This window comes from Coenobita brevimanus, chromosome 93 (genome assembly GCF_032717465.1).
Source record: "Coenobita brevimanus isolate Jiangsu-jjx chromosome 93, ASM3271746v2, whole genome shotgun sequence".
Taxonomy (NCBI): domain Eukaryota; kingdom Metazoa; phylum Arthropoda; class Malacostraca; order Decapoda; family Coenobitidae; genus Coenobita; species Coenobita brevimanus.
In genome coordinates this window covers 51,441,266-51,458,997 of record NC_137046.1, presented here as the reverse complement: position 1 = coordinate 51,458,997, position 17,732 = coordinate 51,441,266, and the positions used below count along the sequence as shown (strand labels likewise).

The 17,732-nt window shown below is 41.8% G+C and overlaps 1 non-coding gene across 1 annotated transcript; it reads left to right on the top strand.

The window, feature by feature from the left end:
- The first annotated feature begins 5,482 nt into the window (after positions 1–5,482).
- On the top strand, positions 5,483–5,555 carry TRNAV-UAC (transfer RNA valine (anticodon UAC)). The gene has a single exon. It is a non-coding gene; the product is annotated as a tRNA-Val (tRNA).
- The last annotated feature ends 12,177 nt before the right edge of the window (positions 5,556–17,732 follow it).

Genomic DNA, 17,732 nt, shown 5'->3' with positions numbered 1-17,732 from the left:
GGGTAGGTGCCTCCAGCCTGGCCTGGGGCCACGCTCTCGGCACTTCCCTCCCTCATTCCCTCACTCGCTCGCTCCTTCCGTTCTTCCTTCCTTCCTTTCCTTCACCACCTCTCTCTCTCTCTCTCTCTCTCTCTCTCTCTCTGAATATGTATATATAGATAGAAAGACAGATAAATAGATGGATAGATAGATTATATATATACTAGATTTCTTTCTCCTCTCCATTCTTGCTTCACCAAAGGAAGTTTCCCTGAATTAAAGAAAACCCATATCTAGAGCGTGTGATAGCTATATCTGTTTAGCCTATCAAAGAGCAAGAAACATGAAAGGTTCAAATTGTAGTACAAAATTTACAGTCATGATATAATATTACAGCAATGGATAAACATTCACAATAAACAAGTCAGTCACTAGAGGCTTATAGATGATTGGCAAACGTTTCCAGTCAAATGAAGCAAAACTTTTCTTTCTCAAAACGGCTTGTGTCCAGTCAAATGAAACAAAACATTTCTTTTCATTTATTTCAGCAGTGTGGCAGACTGATACGCACTAACATTTATTAGTCGTTTGGATTAGCGTCTTGGTTCAGTTTCCTATACTCCACGCCAACCAGCTTGGCAGTAATACAACACCCCTTCAGCCACCAACCGGGACTCGGGTAAGGCCAGTGTGAAAATTTACGAATAGATATTAATATACTGTGGGACACATCACCATTTTATCAAAACGTCGAAAATAACCGTAGCCAATCAGCGGGGACTGATAGGAGGGTGTGTGGATGTGTTAAGTTGGCTGATGCGGTGCATAATTAAATTTATGCTCGGCGAAATAATAAAATAAAATAATATTATTTTCTTTGTACTGTTACTTTGCCCTCTTGCTTTTCTCCCTTCCTCTTTTTCATTCTTCTTCCTTTCCTAGCTTTTCTCCTCCTGTTTTACCTCATCACCCATGACTTGCCTCCCTGTCTCCCCTTCCATTTCGTGTTCTCTGTTTCCTGTTCCTCTCCTACACGGCTCACTCACAATCTCGCTCTTTCTCTTTCTTTCGTTCTCGCACTCATTTTACTCCTGTCACTCTGGTATTCCATGATTCTTTTATTATTTACCCAGGTACACTCATACTCATTTTTTTTTTGTTCATTATTTCTCTCTCGTTCACTCACTCTCACACCCTCAGTCTTAATCCACCTCACTTACACACTCCTACACTCATACTCTGTCGCACATTCTCACACATTCCTAATTTCAACGAAGACTTTCTGTTGCTTGTAATACCAGAAACATCTGTTGCTTTTGCCGCTAATGATGATAATAATGATGATATAGTCTGTCTCGCTGTCTCTTGCTTCACGCCACATCCTATAACCTTTTGGCTGCTAACATTTTCATCGACTAAAATCGTTTAGGTTTGGCCTTAAAAAAAAAAAAAAAAAAAGTCTAGATGTATCAATAAACATTACTAGTGAACATTTTTCTAACACTTTGACTGCCAGGCTTTCTCTTAACAAAACCTTCTGGTGTTGGCCTAAGTAAAATGCCTAAGTACACCAACCACAGCGAAAGAAATACTAAATGGCCCCGACAAGGAAATCCTGGCCACTTCTGCCCCTACAAAGCAACGACACACCGCCCTCCCTCATATCACTCCTCGACTTATTCCGCCATCTCGCTCTTTGTCTGCCCCTCCATTCAATTCCCTCACTTTAAATACTCTCCTATATCCGTCTCTCTACATTCGCTCCCGTAAGACCAGTGAGTCCAGTAAGTCACAGAATAGACAACTTAAGGTGGCTTGTGCAGACCGACACACTCTAACTTGTGTACTTTTAAGAATTTAAATTGGGTAACACTACATCGTGTGAGTGGACGCGGGCTCTTCTATTTATTGCTGAAGTCACTGTTTCTGTATTTGTCAATGTTATTGTTGAAATTGTTTTGTTACTGATGTAGTTTGGGCTTCAGATGTTGTAACTGGTGTTGAAGTTAATTTTTATTGTTGTTGTAGCTGTGATTGCTTTAACTATACTGCGATTGCTGATGTGATGTTATTGATGTCATTGCTGTTCAGGTTATTACTGTAGCTGCATTGTTGTTTTTGTTAGTCATTATTGTTGTTATTGCATGCCATATGCTGTTATAGTTATTAAAGAGGTAAACGTCTTTATGCATGATGCAATCATGATGATAACAGCAACAGCAAACAGTGTGGTGTAATATAAGCATACAGTATTTGTAATAACAACAACAACAGCAACAAAAATAATAATAATAATAATAATAATAATAATAATAATAATAATATAATAATAATAATAATAATAATAATAATAATAATAATACAGAATCTCACTCGGGTAAAAACACACTTTAATCCCAAGGTATTTCTGAACCGTCCAAACCTAACAGCGTAACAAAATACAGCGCAGCAGTGTGAACCAGAGCTTGCCAAAGAATACATGCTGCGTCAGACCAGCTGTTTATATACTATTTCTCATACTATAATTGCGACACAAAATTATGGATGTTTTATTCGGGCAGCCACAACACTCTGGAACAAGCACCTCTTTTTAATAACACTATAGGTACGGACAGTGTTCAGGTGTTTAAAGTTGGGGTGGATTGATTTTTGGTCAGCCACTAATTGTTTCTTGGCTATTTGTGCCCCCCTCCCCCTCCCTGGGATCCTTTGGGCTCTGTAGGCGGTCTTAACTCTCTTCAGTAGGGTTCATAATATCTTATAATAATAATAATAATAATAATAATAAGATAAAGAAGAAGAAGAAAACATCGAGTTTATTGGTTTCCTTCATTTCCTTCCTTCCTCTTTAATTCCTTTTCTCCATTTCATGTCAATCTTAAGTTACTATCACTTTTTCCTGCATCATTTCCTCTACATATATTAATTTTTCTCATATTATTTCTTCTTTATTCTCTCCGACAAGGGAGGTATGTTTTAACTCCTGTTTGTTTGTTTGTCTGTTAGCAGGCTTACTGAAAAACTAAAAGAGAGATTTCGACTAAATTTGGTGGGTAGATAGCCTATGTCCCAGGAAACAATCGATTAACTTTTCGGACTGATCCGGATCGTATTACTGATTCTGGATCCGGAAAAAACTTTTTGCGAAATCCTAATCAATGATGAGAATCCCTAACCCATTATGAAGAGTGGTTTGGAAATTACGTTGCCCTCGTCGGAGAGATGCGCTCCACTTAGTGCCCCTCTAGTTAGTTTTTCTCCTCTCTCTCTCTCTCTCTCTCTCTCTCTCTCTCTCTCTCTCTCTTCCCTGTTGTTACCTTTTTCAGTCTCTTTCACATCCTTACCCATGTCTTAATATCACTTCTCCCTTTTATTTCTCTCGTTTTCTCCTCTTCCCCTTCTCTTACTCATAACTTTGCTCTTTCTTCTGTTTGTTGTTGGTAATTTCCATTCCTTCCTTTCACTTTTTCCTCGTTTTCTTCTTCTTTCTTAGTCTTTGTCCCGTCCTTCTATGTTTGCTCTTTTTTTTGTTACTCTTATTTTCTCCCATGTCGCTATTTTCCGTCCCATTTCTTTCTCTTCATTTCTCTAAGCTAATGTTTTGAAGCTTTCATTATTTTCTCTTTTTTCTTTTATCCGTCTCTCTTCTTAACACTCAGGCAATGGCTCATCTTTAACTGTATATAATCGTTCATTGCTCTTCGTCACACTCCAACTGAGTGCCTATCCTCAAAGTAGAATAATCGTTGCTTTTAGCCAAAATAAAATCCTGGAGTTGACGTCACCACACGAATCTTAATAAAGACACTATTATCACTCTCAGGCTCCTATGACTTGCCTTTAACTGAAGTAATGACAGAATTAGGTACTAGAGTTGTCGGTACCATGCGAGTGTTAACAGGGATTCACTTATTGGTTTTATGTTTCTAACGGACATAGTACACTGTCTTCTGGAGGACATGAATCTATCTGGCTTGCAACTCAGCGCAGAGTCACCTGAACCTAACCCTGAAACGAATGAGTTGATGATGGGCGAACCTATCCACCAAGAAAAGCAATCTAAAACACATAATAAAGAACCATCAACATCATCAACATCGTCATCATCATCGTAATCACCATCATCATCATCATCATCATCATCATCATCATCTTAACCTAGTTTGGCCCAGTTCAACAGAATGGGTATACTGACAAAAATAATAAGAGTAAGAATAATAATAACATGAAAAAGAGAACTAACCAAACATAAAAATTAAAATGAGAAGTTTCTATGAATCCTTTAAAATCTGTCAGATGGAATATGAACAGTCTACCATATATATATATTAATAAAAAAAAAAAAAAAAAAAGTCTGGCAAGATATCTTGGGTGTAGAGAAAACAGAGCAGGAGACGGCTGCATGGAGTGAAGCGTGAGATGGAGTGCCACAACGCTGCTCTCAGGGACGCCACCAGAGCAGAGAGAGAGAGAGCAGCATCGTCTAAATGTCATTAATATATTATTCACGTTGACCGTTAGTTGGTGGTAATTTTGGCTATGGTAGTAACAGCGGGGAGATGGTAGTAGTAGTAGTAGTAGAAGTAGCAGTAGTAGTAGTAGTAGTAATAGTAGTAGTAGTAGTAGAAGCAGTAGTAGTAGTCGTAGTAACAGTAGTGGTGGTGGTGGTGGTGGTGGTGATGGTGCTATCATTAAGTGTAGTAGTGATAGAGGTAGAATTAATAATAGTGGTAGTTGTTTTAGTGGTAGTCATGGGGTAAAAGGAATGGAAGTGGTTGTGGTAGCGGTGGAAGTAATGGTATTGTTATTGGCAGTGGTAGCAGTAGTAGTGGTAGCCGTGATACTATTAGTAGTGAGAGTGGTAGTAGAAGTGTTGGTGGTGGTGTGTGGTGGGTGCTGGTGGTGGTGGTGGTGATGGTCATGGTGGTGGCAGTGTTGGTAGTGATGGTGGTGGTATTGCTTAAGGTAGTGGCAGTGGTGGTAGTAGTAGTGGCAGTAGAGGTAGCAGTAGAAATCGTGTTAGTAGAAGTACAGTAGTAGTAGTAGTAGTAGTGGTGGAGGTAGTTGTAATGATAGTGGTGGTTGTGGTATCGGAGTGGCACTGGTAATTCTCACAGTGATAGTAATGGTAATGGTAGTGGTAACAGGAGAACCAAGAATCCATAAGAAACAAGCTACTGACTGGAAGAGGTTTGATAGTAGAAGTGGTTGTTACAGTGTGTGTGTACCAAGAAGTGTAAATACCATGAGAGAGAGAGAGAGTAGTATTATTGCCTGAGTTTGTGTGTTTCTTGGGAAGTGAAACTACTTGTGTGTGTGTGTGTGTGTGTGTGTGTGTGTGTGTGTGTGTGTGTGTGTGTGTACCTGGGTGCGTGTGCAAGTGTGTACATAGCCGCCCTTGAACTTGCTCCACGATAACGTCATAAAGGTTACGATATCGATTGGAATACAGGCTTAATCCAGCCGCACACTCTCCCTCCCTCACATACACCAGACACCCTGAGCTCTCGTAGTGTAGTGGTTATCACGTCTGCTTTACACGCAGAAGGTCCCAGGTTCGAGCCCTGGCGGGAGCACTATAATCTTTTTTTTAACTGTTTTGTGAATATCAGCAAAGGAAATTAAACATTCTCCATGAAAAATAAAGACTACTGTTACAAATACCCAAAATTCCAACCATGTTCATTCAGAACTGAATGGACTGTAAGAAACTATACAACAACTGTAGCTAATATACCCATAGTACAAGAATAAAAATGGGATGAAACTCAACAGTACACTCATCCTCCGAAGTTTCTACTCATCCCTAGATGTGTGTGTGTGTGTGTGTGTGTGTGTGTGTGTGTGTGAAGCCTACTGTGTTGCCCTTGTTTACTGGGTGGAGAGATGCAACAGCGGCATCTATCCGGAAACCTATCCTCGCTGTGGCAAGGCGCCGTCCACCGCACGGGAACATAGGGTCACTGTATGAAACGGCCCCGTAGGGGTAGTTGAATGCTTTTGGTTGATGGGTCTGCTTGGCCAGGCAGACCGGGGCTATTCAGCATCAACAGTAACTATACGGAAAACAACTGTGATATCCGATCTGGGAAACACTAATAAATCGCCAAAAATTAACATTCCATCATTATTTTTCGAACTACGTATATCTTAAAAATTCAGTTACATGAAATCTTAATTCATCATTTTCTTTTTGTTGGTAGTTCTTCAGGTCGGTCTGTACGCTGATAACCGAGACGTGATAGTTAATACTGGAGCTATATTGTGATGCATTTTTTATAAAGAAACATTACACTTTTTTTTTTTTTTTTTTTTAAATAACAGAACGGAGGAAGGAAAAACAAATGGAAAAAAAAATAATCCATACACCAGATTACTGGTGTCCTCTGTTCATAAAATATCTGTAACAGTTAGACTTGAACAGTTGTAGGTTGAAATTTGGAGGAAAACAACTCTGGGGAAGCGAGTTCCAGAGAGATGCAGTTCGGGGAATGAAAGAATTCTGATAGGCAGAAGTTCTGCAATATGGTTGAGTGACATTCCAGTCATGAGCGCTACCAGATGCCCGTGTAGCACGAGGGAAGGCATGGAGAGGTGGCACCATGGACGCAACTTCGTCTGAGCATTTGCCAAAAAAATATCTGTAAAATAATGCAAGGGAGGCAACATTCCTTCTTACTTGCAGGGGAGGTAGTTTATATGTAATGGCAGGGTTATTAATGATTCTAACAGCTTTATTCTGAATTTTGTCTAGTTGTCTTAATGCAACCTCTCCACAACCATCCCACAAGGGTGAGCAATATTCAAGCTGAGAGCGCACATGACTCTTATAAATTATAGCCAACTGCTCATCGGCGAAGAAGTTACGGACTCTGTACAATAATCCAAGTTTCTTTGAGGCGGTTTTAGCAAGTGATCTGACATGAGAGGTCCAGCTGAGGGCACTGTTAAGTGAGACACCAAGAATTTCAATACTTTTGGAAATGGGAATATTAGTAGCACTGAAGGTAATGTACAAATCTGGCAATATCTGTCTATTAGTAAACTGTATATATTTGGTTTTACTAGCATTAAAAGAGACAAGGTTGTTTTGTCCCCATTCACTGATTGTAGATAGATCTTGATTAATGGAGATGGCTGTACTGAGTTGAGAGGTAGAGATATTAGACTTTGTAATTGGATGTCTGAGTGTGAATGAACTATGTAGTGTTGAGTCATCTGCATATGAGTGAATGGGATTGTGAGTGACAGATAAGAGATCATTAATGTGAACCAGAAATAGGGTTGGCGCCAGAACTGATCCCTGCGGCACTATCTATCTATCTATCTATCTATAGCCCGACGCCCTAATCCCGCAAAGGGTGGCCGCAGACAAAACGCCTCCAAGTCACTCTGTCACCCACCATTTGACTCCCCTCCCCCCAGCTCACCCCCCCCTCCCTCATATACCTCTCAACTCCATCCCTCCACCTCATCCTCGGTCTACCCCTCCCTCTCCCTCCCTCCACCTCACCTACATACACCCTCTTAGTCAGTCTTTCATTCTCCATCCTCTCCACATGTCCAAACCACCTCAGTGTATTTCTCCTAATCTTTTCAACCACATCCACATCTACCCCACAACGTTCCTTCACTTCTTCATTCGTCAACCTGTCCCTCCACGTCACTCCACATGCTCCTCTCAAGTAACTCATTTCCACTGCTCTCACTCTTGACTTGTTCCCTTCTTGCAAGGTCCACGCCTCGCTTCCATACGTCAGGGTAGGGATCACAATACCATCATGCAGTGACTTCTTAACTTCCATACTCACCTCCCTATTTCTCATCACTGCTTTCAGTGTACCAACAACCTTCCTTCCCTGCTGTACCCTTTCATTTACTTCATCCCCCAAAGTTCCATCCTTACTCATCACACTACCCAAGTACTTGAATGCACTCACATTCTCCATATCCTCACCATCCAACCTCACTGCACACTCAGTGACTTCATTCCTCTCAAACACCATAACTTTACTTTTGTTTACATTAACTTTCAGCTTCCTCCTCCTACACACTGTCCCAAATTCATTCACCAAACCTTGCAACTCCCATTCATCTTCACTCAACAATACTGTATCATCAGCAAACAGCAACACCGGAAGCTTCCAAATCTCACCCTCATTCATTAGGGCCACCCCCTGCGGCACGCCGGCGTTAATTGAGTGGAAATTTGAATATACATCATCTACTTTTACTCTTATTTTCCTGTCACTAAGATAAGAAGAAATCAAAGGAACAAAAGACGTTAGTCCATAGCAAGGGAGTTTGGACAGCAGGGAACGGTGCCATACTCTGTCGAATGCTTTAGAGATATCAAAAGCTACTGCATGAGTTTCTCCAAAAAGATCAATTGACTGATGGATCGTATGAGTTAAGAGATTGAGTATGTCAATGGTGGATCTTTCGCGGCGAAAACCGTATTGTCTATCACTAATTAAGTTGTTGGATTCAAGATGTTTAACAATATGCTTATTAATTAAAGTTTCAAATACCTTACCAAGAGAAGATGTGACAGCTATTGGTCTGTAATTGGAGGGGTCAGACGAACTTCCTTTCTTCGGAACTGGGTGGATATTGGCTTCTTTCCATGAACTTGGGAATAAAGAAGTACGTATGCATAGTCTGAATAATTTAGCTAGGACAGAGGCAAGTTCAGGGGAACACTTTTTCAAAACAATTGGCGGAATTCCATCTGGGCCTGGAGCTTTGTTGGTAGGTAAATTGTCTAGGATGGATTTTACGAATCTTGTCTGTATTTTAAGTGGGGCAATTTCGGGAGAATCAAGTTCCAGTACTGAGACATTCTGGCTGGTATCATCTATGGTAGAGTTTCTTGCAAAGGTACTAGCAAAGATATCTGCTTTCCCACGTGGGTCATTTGTAATATTGCCATCTGAAGATTTTAGTGGGGGAATGGAAGATGACTTGTTAAAGTTATTATTGAAAGAATTAAGAGTTGACCAGAATATTCTATTGTCATTAGGGTTGTTAAGTAGTTTTGATGCTTGCTTTTGAAGAAAGTTTGATTTAGATAGATTTAATACAGCTTTTGCATGATTTCTAGCAATTTTAAATTGGGAGAGTGATTCAGATGTTTTTGATTTTAAGTAAGAGTTATATGCTAATGACGTTTGGGCTGTTGCTCTGGCACAATTGCCATCAAACCATTTTGGAGAGTTTGATCTTTTAGTGAATTGTTGACTTGGTATGAATAAATCCATACCAGCTAGTATTAAGTCGCAAATGTGGGACTGGGTAGAACTGGGATCACTAGAGAAGAAAGACTGCCATGGAACATCAGCAAGATAATTTCTAAATCCATCCCAGTCTGCCCTGTCAAAGTGCCATCGGGTCACCCTGACAGGTTCGGAATGGGGAGGTGTAGCAGGGTTAACTAATGAGGCTTTGATGAGATTGTGGTCAGAGGATCCAAGTGGTGAGAGTAACTCTATCCTGTATTGATCTGGATTATTTGTCAAGAATAAATCCAAGAGATGGGCATTATGGTCAGGATTATCAGGTATTCTGGTTGGTTGCTTTACCAACTGGGTGAGATTAAATGATTCCGCAAACAGCTCGCACTCTAGACCAGCGTCGTCAGTCCGGGCAGAATGCAATAACCATTCAACATTGTGTATGTTAAAATCACCCAAAATGGTAATTTCATTGTCAAGGGCAAGGTCAAGGTTACTCAACTGAGTGGATATGGAATCAAATACACTGGGTTCCGAAGAAGCATTGGGGGAACGATAAACTACACAGATATATTTGGTAATGTTTTGGCAATTTGATTTATATAATGAGTAATCAAAATTGGATGAAGTGAAGTTTAAAATAGTATCAACTGCATATTGGGATTTGATATAACAACAAGTGCCGCCCTTGTTTCGAAAGTTTGTAAGGAGATGGTAACCGGGAAAACAAAATGGAGATATATCGGTAGAGGGTAAGATTTGTGGTTCTGTGAGGAAAAGGGCCAAAGGGGATATGGACTGAAGGAAAAAATGAACTGAGTTTAAATTTGTGGTAAGGCCGCGGATGTTGGTAAAGAATAAGGCCGTACCGTCACCTCTTCGCCGATGAGCATTACCGGAAATAGCAACAGTCGCTGCCGGCACAGTCGCTTGATAGCGACCGGGAGGACCCTGTGCCTCCAGCCCTACCCTGCCGGTGGTGGCAATCCGAGGTACCACCTCATTTGATTGTAAAATTGCAGCGGCCATTACTAAAGATGTGAATAGAAGGTGTGATATATTATGCGCATGTAGTGTGGTGTAGACAGTTGAAGGTAGAGGTATTATGAGAGCATGCTGGCCTACTCTCTGTGTAAATGAATGCACTGAAAATGTTCAGAAAAGGGAGATGGTCAGGATCAAGTCCTGAGGGCTGGTGAAACGGGAGCTCCAGCTCTCCCTATCACCAGCTTGCCATCAACCTCGGGAGTACTGCCCTGTTCGACTGGTGCTACAGTCTACTCCTCACAAAACTGAAACGAACAGACCAAATTAGTTTCTATTCTGACTTTCCAGTGAAATTTCAATGTTTGTCCTTTCCAAGAATCGTTTTTTTTTTTTACATGCTCCTGAGGGAATGGTGAGCGGGTATGAACCTAAAATTTCTCTCTTCGTGTGTCTAATTTCCCATAATAGATAACTGTATTTAAGGGTATCTCTGCTTATTTGTATTTATCCGTATTCTCCATGCAATCTCCTCTCTTGATATTCTCATTTTCTTACTGTCTCCTCCCCCTCTTTTCCTCTTTCTCATTTCCGCTTATTCTTTCTTGCTTTGCTCTTCAGTATCCTTTCTTTTTTTTTCTTTTTTTTTATCCCTCTCCCCGCTCCAATCTCTCTCTCTCCTCCGTCACACTTCGTACATACTTCTCTGCCTTCCTTCAACCTTCTCTTCTCTCATTCCTCCTATTTCATTTATTCCTTTATGTGTTCTCTCCTCTCTCTCTCTCTCTCTCTCTCTCTCTCTCTCTCTCTCTCTCTCTCTCTCTCTCTCTCTCTCTGTCTCTCTCTCTCACCCCACTCACTATTCCTTCACTTCCTACCTCCTTCTGTTTCCTCATCATCTGTCATTTTTATCTCTCCCTACCTCTTCACTCCTTTCTTCTTCCTCATACTTTACTCCCTTCTCATCTCACGTCTTCCCTTCTCTCCCTGCATCCACCCTAGCTCTCCCTTTCCCTGTCCTTCCTTATTCTTCCTCCCTCCCTCAAAATTCACCTTTTCGATTTCTCACTTTCCTCTTCCTCCTTCACTTCCTTCGTTTTTATTCCTTCACCTCCTCCCTTCTCCATCTCCCTTTACCTCCTCCATCCTTCTTTTCTCTCTCTTCCTCCCGCATCCTCCTCCTTTCTCCTCTCCCCCCCTTCTTTCCCCTTCCTCCTTCCACCATCCTTTTTCCTTGTCATTCTTCTCTCTCACTTCTCCCTCCTTCCTCCCATTGCCATCCCTCTCTCCCCCTCTTCCTTCATCCCCTCATCCCCGCCACCCGCCTCTTCCTTCCCCCTCCTCTCAGCCTCCCCTCCCAAACTTTCCCGGAAGCAGTGACTCATTCTCTCTCTCTCTCTCTCTCTCTCTCTCTCTCTCTCAAACACACACACACACACACACACACACACACACACACACTTGTTTTTCATAGTATTTACTGTTGGACACAGCAAGCGCGGAACTGGAACAAGTAATGCTGAGATAGATGGTAATATTCTCGTGGTCTCTCCTCCCTTCACGAGAAGTCACAGTCGCAGCATTCTAAAGTGACATGAGAGACATCCTAGCACGGTTTGCTTTGCTGTGATAGATAGATAGATAGACTGATAGATAGATCGATAGATGGTAGACGGATATATAGACTGATAGATAGACAGATACATTGATAGAAAGACTGACAGATAGATGGATAGATAGATGATAGATAAATAGATAGACAGACAGATAGATAGATAGATATTATACCTGAAATTTCTCCTCCTCGGTATTCATATATTTCAAGCATTGACTCACTCCGTTTCAGTGACGTATACAATGATGGAAAGATGTAATAGGGGAAAAAAAAAATCGCTCAAGAAGAGGCGTCACGAAATATCCGAAGCAACTAGAGATATGGCCGTCTGTGGTATTGAGGTGATTCGTAAAGGCAAATGAAAAGTTATAGCAGCTGGGAAATAATGGCCTAATAATCATAAACTCTAAACCCTTTTCAGTACGTTGACTTTTCTTTTTATTTCATTTGTTACTACTGCCAGATATTTTACTCAAAAAATTCCTCTTGATCTGCATAAAGTGGCCTGACATGAGAGAGAGAGAGAGAGAGAGAGAGAGAGAGAGAGAGAGAGAGAGAGAGAGAGTTAATACCTTGCTAACCTTTCCAGTAGTGTCATTCTGTTTTTTTATTGTTGCTATCTTAATCCCCCCCTTCTTTTTTTTATTATTATTACTAGGAGGGCAAGATCGGTAGTTCGATAATCCCCCCACTACTAATGCACTCTTCTAAGCTGAGTAGAATGTCCAGAAAGAATATGAATCAAATACAAGAAGGGAGTCACGCGATTCAAGTAGGTGCATCTGAATTTAAACACTGTCGTCAAGAGTTATAGTTATACTCGCGCTGAGCTACAAAGCAGTCACTGTCATATATAAGCGCAGTTACTTTTATCACACCAGCGCCGAACACAGCTGAAAGAATGGCACATAAGCGCACTTACACTTACGCACAGAATATGATAAAAAACACGTACATACATACATACATACATACATAAAAAACACACACAGTATACAATCAGAAATCATACACACAGGATTAGAACACACACACACACACACACACACACACACACACACACACACACACACACACACACACACACACACACACACACACACACACACACACACACACACACACAGTTTAACAATCAGCCGGCACAAACAAAGAACCTAACCAGTCCCTCAAACATTCACCTTAACCCACAGACAATTATCAGAATACAAACAGACACCTAAGCCCATACAGAGAGAAGAGTCAGACACAACCAATCAGTTCAACACAACCCTAGAGCACAGTCAAGTAAACCTGTAAACAATTAACTGAACACACAAACAAACACCAAAACACACACAAAGAGACAGCACAATCAGACCCACACACAATCATCTGGAAACCCAAACAGACCATCACAGAATGAGACAGGCAGGGTCCCCAGCGATGGTCTGAGCCCCACAATCAAGGTAGTTGCGGCTTAATTACCTGTCCTCACCTGTCATTCCAAATACCAGGCTCCCCTAATTAGCTTTGTGAGACCAGGTGATGGGGGGAGGGGCTGGTGAGTGGAGGAAAGGTGGGAGGAGAGGGGTCAGGGGAAAAAAGTGGAGGAAGGGTGGGGTGGAAAGGCAGATGAGGGTATGAAACTATGATAGGTGGTGTAGGTAGGGGTGAGGGGAAAGGAGTGAAAAGGAGAGGAGAAGAGAGGAAATGGGGAAGGGAAGGGGTGGAAGGGCAACTGAGGGGAGGGTATATGGCAGGGTAGGGTAGGGTAGGGTAAGGAATGAAGAGTGAGGAGAGTAGGATGGGGAGAAAAGGAGGGGAGGGGGAAAGTGGAATGGGAAGGGGGAGGGAAAGGAAGGGGAGGGGATATAGTATGGTTGCGTAGAGTACAAGAAACGGGGAGTGGGGAGGGTAGGGGGAGGAGAAAAAAAGGGGAGAAAGCAAGCGGAAAGGGGAGTGAAAGATGAGGGAAGAGTATGAGGGGTGGGGAGGGTTGGGGAGGGATGGGTGAAGTGCAAAAGGGAAGGATAAGTGGGGAGGGTATGTGACATGGGGAGAAGAGGAGGGGATAAGGGATGGGGAGGAGGGGAGGGGAGAGGAGGGAAGTGAGTAGGAAGGGGTAAATGAGGAAGGAAGAATGGAAAAATAGGATGATAAGTGAAGAGGTTGAAAATGGGGATAAGGTATGATAAATTTTAAGATGCATCATCGGACTGAAGGGGTAAATCTTAACCCTCAGAGACCAAAGCCATCATTTACATCATATTCTTGTTTTCTGTTTTACGAGTATTCTGTAAAGATCACGCTAGCAATGAAAGGGTTAACCAAGGCTATTATTATTAAATCCCTCCGGTATATATCTTATCCACAAAGCTGAATGAAGTCCCTTGGAATCAGCATGAATAAAGTGGAAAAGTAATTATAGGGTTGAAGGAATTAATCTCTCTCTCTCTCTCTCTCTCTCTCTCTCTCTCTCTTTCATGTTAACCCAGTGTACATAAATAACCACAGGAGAATGCCAGCGTGCCATATGCATTCATACTCGTAAACTGCGGCCGAGGAGGTGGTGTTAGGGAGCCTTGTAAGTCTTATAATTTGGACATTGTTTGCATAGGTAATAATCAGGAAAACATTAACTAGCATCTCCTGCCACCTAGTTAGTTCATGTGTCTGAATGAACTAGCTAGGTTGCGGAAGATGCTAGCAAACCTAAAAAGTCCACGAAATTAGGGTAACAGGTAATCCCATAATATTCCTTAAGACCGCAGTAGGGCCTGGGCAGGAGGACGACCCGTGGTTAGGCTACTGTACGAGTAGTCCAGTTCTATAAGGACAGGTCACCCTACATCTCTGGCAGCGTTATACAAGAAAGGATTATCCCCGACCATCTATAAGTTTAGAACGACGGCACATAAGTACGAGTACATGGCCATCTCCCACTCGAGAATTGCGCTGTCGGACCATCCGATACCCAGTATTAATTTCTTCACTACCATGACTCATGTCTTATTTCATTCTGTCTAATGACGGATGTTTTGGTCCAGCTTTGGAGGGACTTTTCATATTGATGGTGTTAGATTTAACCTTTCTTATCACTTTCAGCAAGTACTCTGACGCCAGCCAGTATAAAATGAACAGGATTTTATCGAGCCGAAAGATTTTAACTATGGCGGGAACACACCTTTTAAAATCTGTGGCGGGTGGAGGGAAATAATAACAATAATGGACTGGAGGGGAGACAGGTTAGCGGTGCCTCCCTCCCTCACACAGCACAGCACAAGGCAAGATTAATGGCTGCAGCGGAAGGCCAATCAAAACACAATGAACCACCGTCTCCTTTGGCGCCGCGGGGGTGGGGTGGGGCTACAGGGGGCTTTAGGACGCCAACCACAGCTAATATTTTGTGGCAGCAGTGACGACAAACAGAGGTATGCCCGTCAGCCCCCTACAGGTTCGACTTGGGGGTGGAAGTGGGGATTTAGAGGAGAGGGAACGGAGGGAGTGAGAGGAATGGAGGGGGAATGTGGTGGGAGGGGAGACTGAGTGAGTGGAGAGAGATAAGGAGAAAAAAAAGATGGGAAAGTGTGGCGGGAGAAGGAGGTAATGTAGGGTGAGATGATATGGATAGCTGGAAGGAGGTAGAGGTGTGAGGTGAGGCAGGTGGAGTGTAGAGAAAGAGGTTAGTGTGGTAAGGGAATGAGGGAGAAAAGGGAGGAGAAGTGAGAAGAGTGTGTGGGGGAAAGAAGAAGTGAGAGAGAAGTTGGGGGTGAGGTGTGCAGTAAAATAAATTAGAAGAGTGTGGTGCAAAACTTGTGAGGGAGCGTAGAATAGGTGGATTACGGAGTGCGAGAGTTTAGGAGAGTGTGGTGCGGACTGTCTGAGGAAGTGTAGAATACGTGAGGTGTGAAGTGAGATGGGTTTGAAGAGCGTGGTGCTGAGTGAGTGAGGAAGTGCTGAGTTGTCGGGGTGTGAAACGAGATAGGTCGGGACAATGTGGTGTGGAGTGGGGATGTGGGGAGGGATTATGGGATGTGTGGATTAACTCCTTTAGATCACTGACAGACAAAATGAAGGCTTGTTCATCAGTTGGATCAGCAAATGAAGAGGGGAGCCAAAGGTTGTGGTGAACACTGAAATCCACTAACACAGAGATACTATAGAAGGATGAGATGGAAAGAATGTGTTGCACTTTACAAGTTAAAACAGTTTAAGAATTTTGGATAGTCAGTTTCTCTAGAGGATACGTAAACAACACAGAAATATTTAATCATAATCTGAAAGGAGTCATAGTCAGAGTAAATAAATCAGAAGTTTCAAGATGAGGAATATGAGGCGCGCTCCCGCGAGCGCGTTTACATTCCAGTACCTCTTACAACCAAATCTTTTTTTGAGCCGAGGAATCTGACCCACTGAGTATTAACAACGAACTTGTGTCATCTAGTATAGCATATGAAACTGATGCTGCCAGAAGAATCACTGCAACTAATTTAAAGATACAATGTACATTTCTTATCAAACATTTGGATCTCTGTCAAAATCACTTCTTCCGGTGTATCGCATTTTTTTAAAAGAAACTCAGAAAACTTTGTGACGATGTAACTTGCAAAAGAATCCATGAGAACCAGTCTGCATGACTTGTAACCTTAACTGCAGCTGATCCTGCAATAAATCTCGATTAAATAGATGTGCAGATTTCTTGATCTGAAATTGTCAGGAGAAATTTTATCAGCGAAGTTTTACATCGTACTTCGCTTGATCTCGACACTCCTGTCTTCCAAATGGCCAGTCCGGACTCAGTTTTTTAAACTGGGAGCCATTTCATCAAAGCGGGCTAAGGTGACTTTTCCGTGGATGATCTCGTATTTTATTTATATTGTAACCTTAACCACCTAACTTAACCTGAATCTGACTAACTCATTTTGACCTATCTTATCCTAATCCTAACAGCATTCTACCAAACCCTTTCCTTAACAGACCAACCTAACCTAATCCTAATGGAGAAACCTACCCTAACCAAATTCTAACAAACTAATCTAACCTAACTAAACCTAACACTCTGATCTAACTTAACCTAACCTAACCTAACTCAGACCTCCCCTGAAAAAAAAGACTGCTTTGGGAAATCAGCATTAAGGCTAGACCCTCTTTCCACGCTGCATGAATGGCTGCTTGATATACCAAAGGAAAAAGTGCTAGAATGTAGCAGAGTGCACAGAGCTCTTGTAACAACGAGGAATAATGTTGAAATTCACAGAATATTGCTAAAACTTTGATCAGTTAGATAGCAGCCATCAAGATTTGGTGGTATATAGATGCTACAGTGTTTAGATCGTGCCAAAATTGCTAATATGGCATCTGTATCCAGGAAATTGCCTACTTATTTCTTTCAGTTTGTGGCACAAGCATCACGTTACCCTCATTCGTCTTCTCTTATCTAATCTCGGCTCTGTAATAACATGTAAACTATATTTAATTATACACGAATATATTAAAATTACATAGACAGAACAGACAGACAAACATTGATAAGCAGGATGGTAGATAGGTAGGTGGATAAATAGATGAACATGTATGTAGTATAACAAAGATGTCCACATAAATAGATATCAGATAAATGCATGCCGCTTTTAATAGTCTGTTAGTTACCCTAAGTTTCTCAGTACAGCATTACTGTACAACAACACACGGAAACAGGAACACTGATTACACAGAATCAAATAGGGGACCTACACTCACCATGGCATTCATTTACCCATACAGCCCGGAGATGTCATTTTTGTTATAATTTTGCCACGAACAGGCAAGTATGTCTTGGTTAGAAAAACATCCTAATGGTCAAAAGATTAATGAAAACGACATTTAACACCCTTCAGCTCGTTAATATTCTCCGCTCATCAGAAGAACCGTCTGGCAGCAAAGATAATAAAATAACAAGT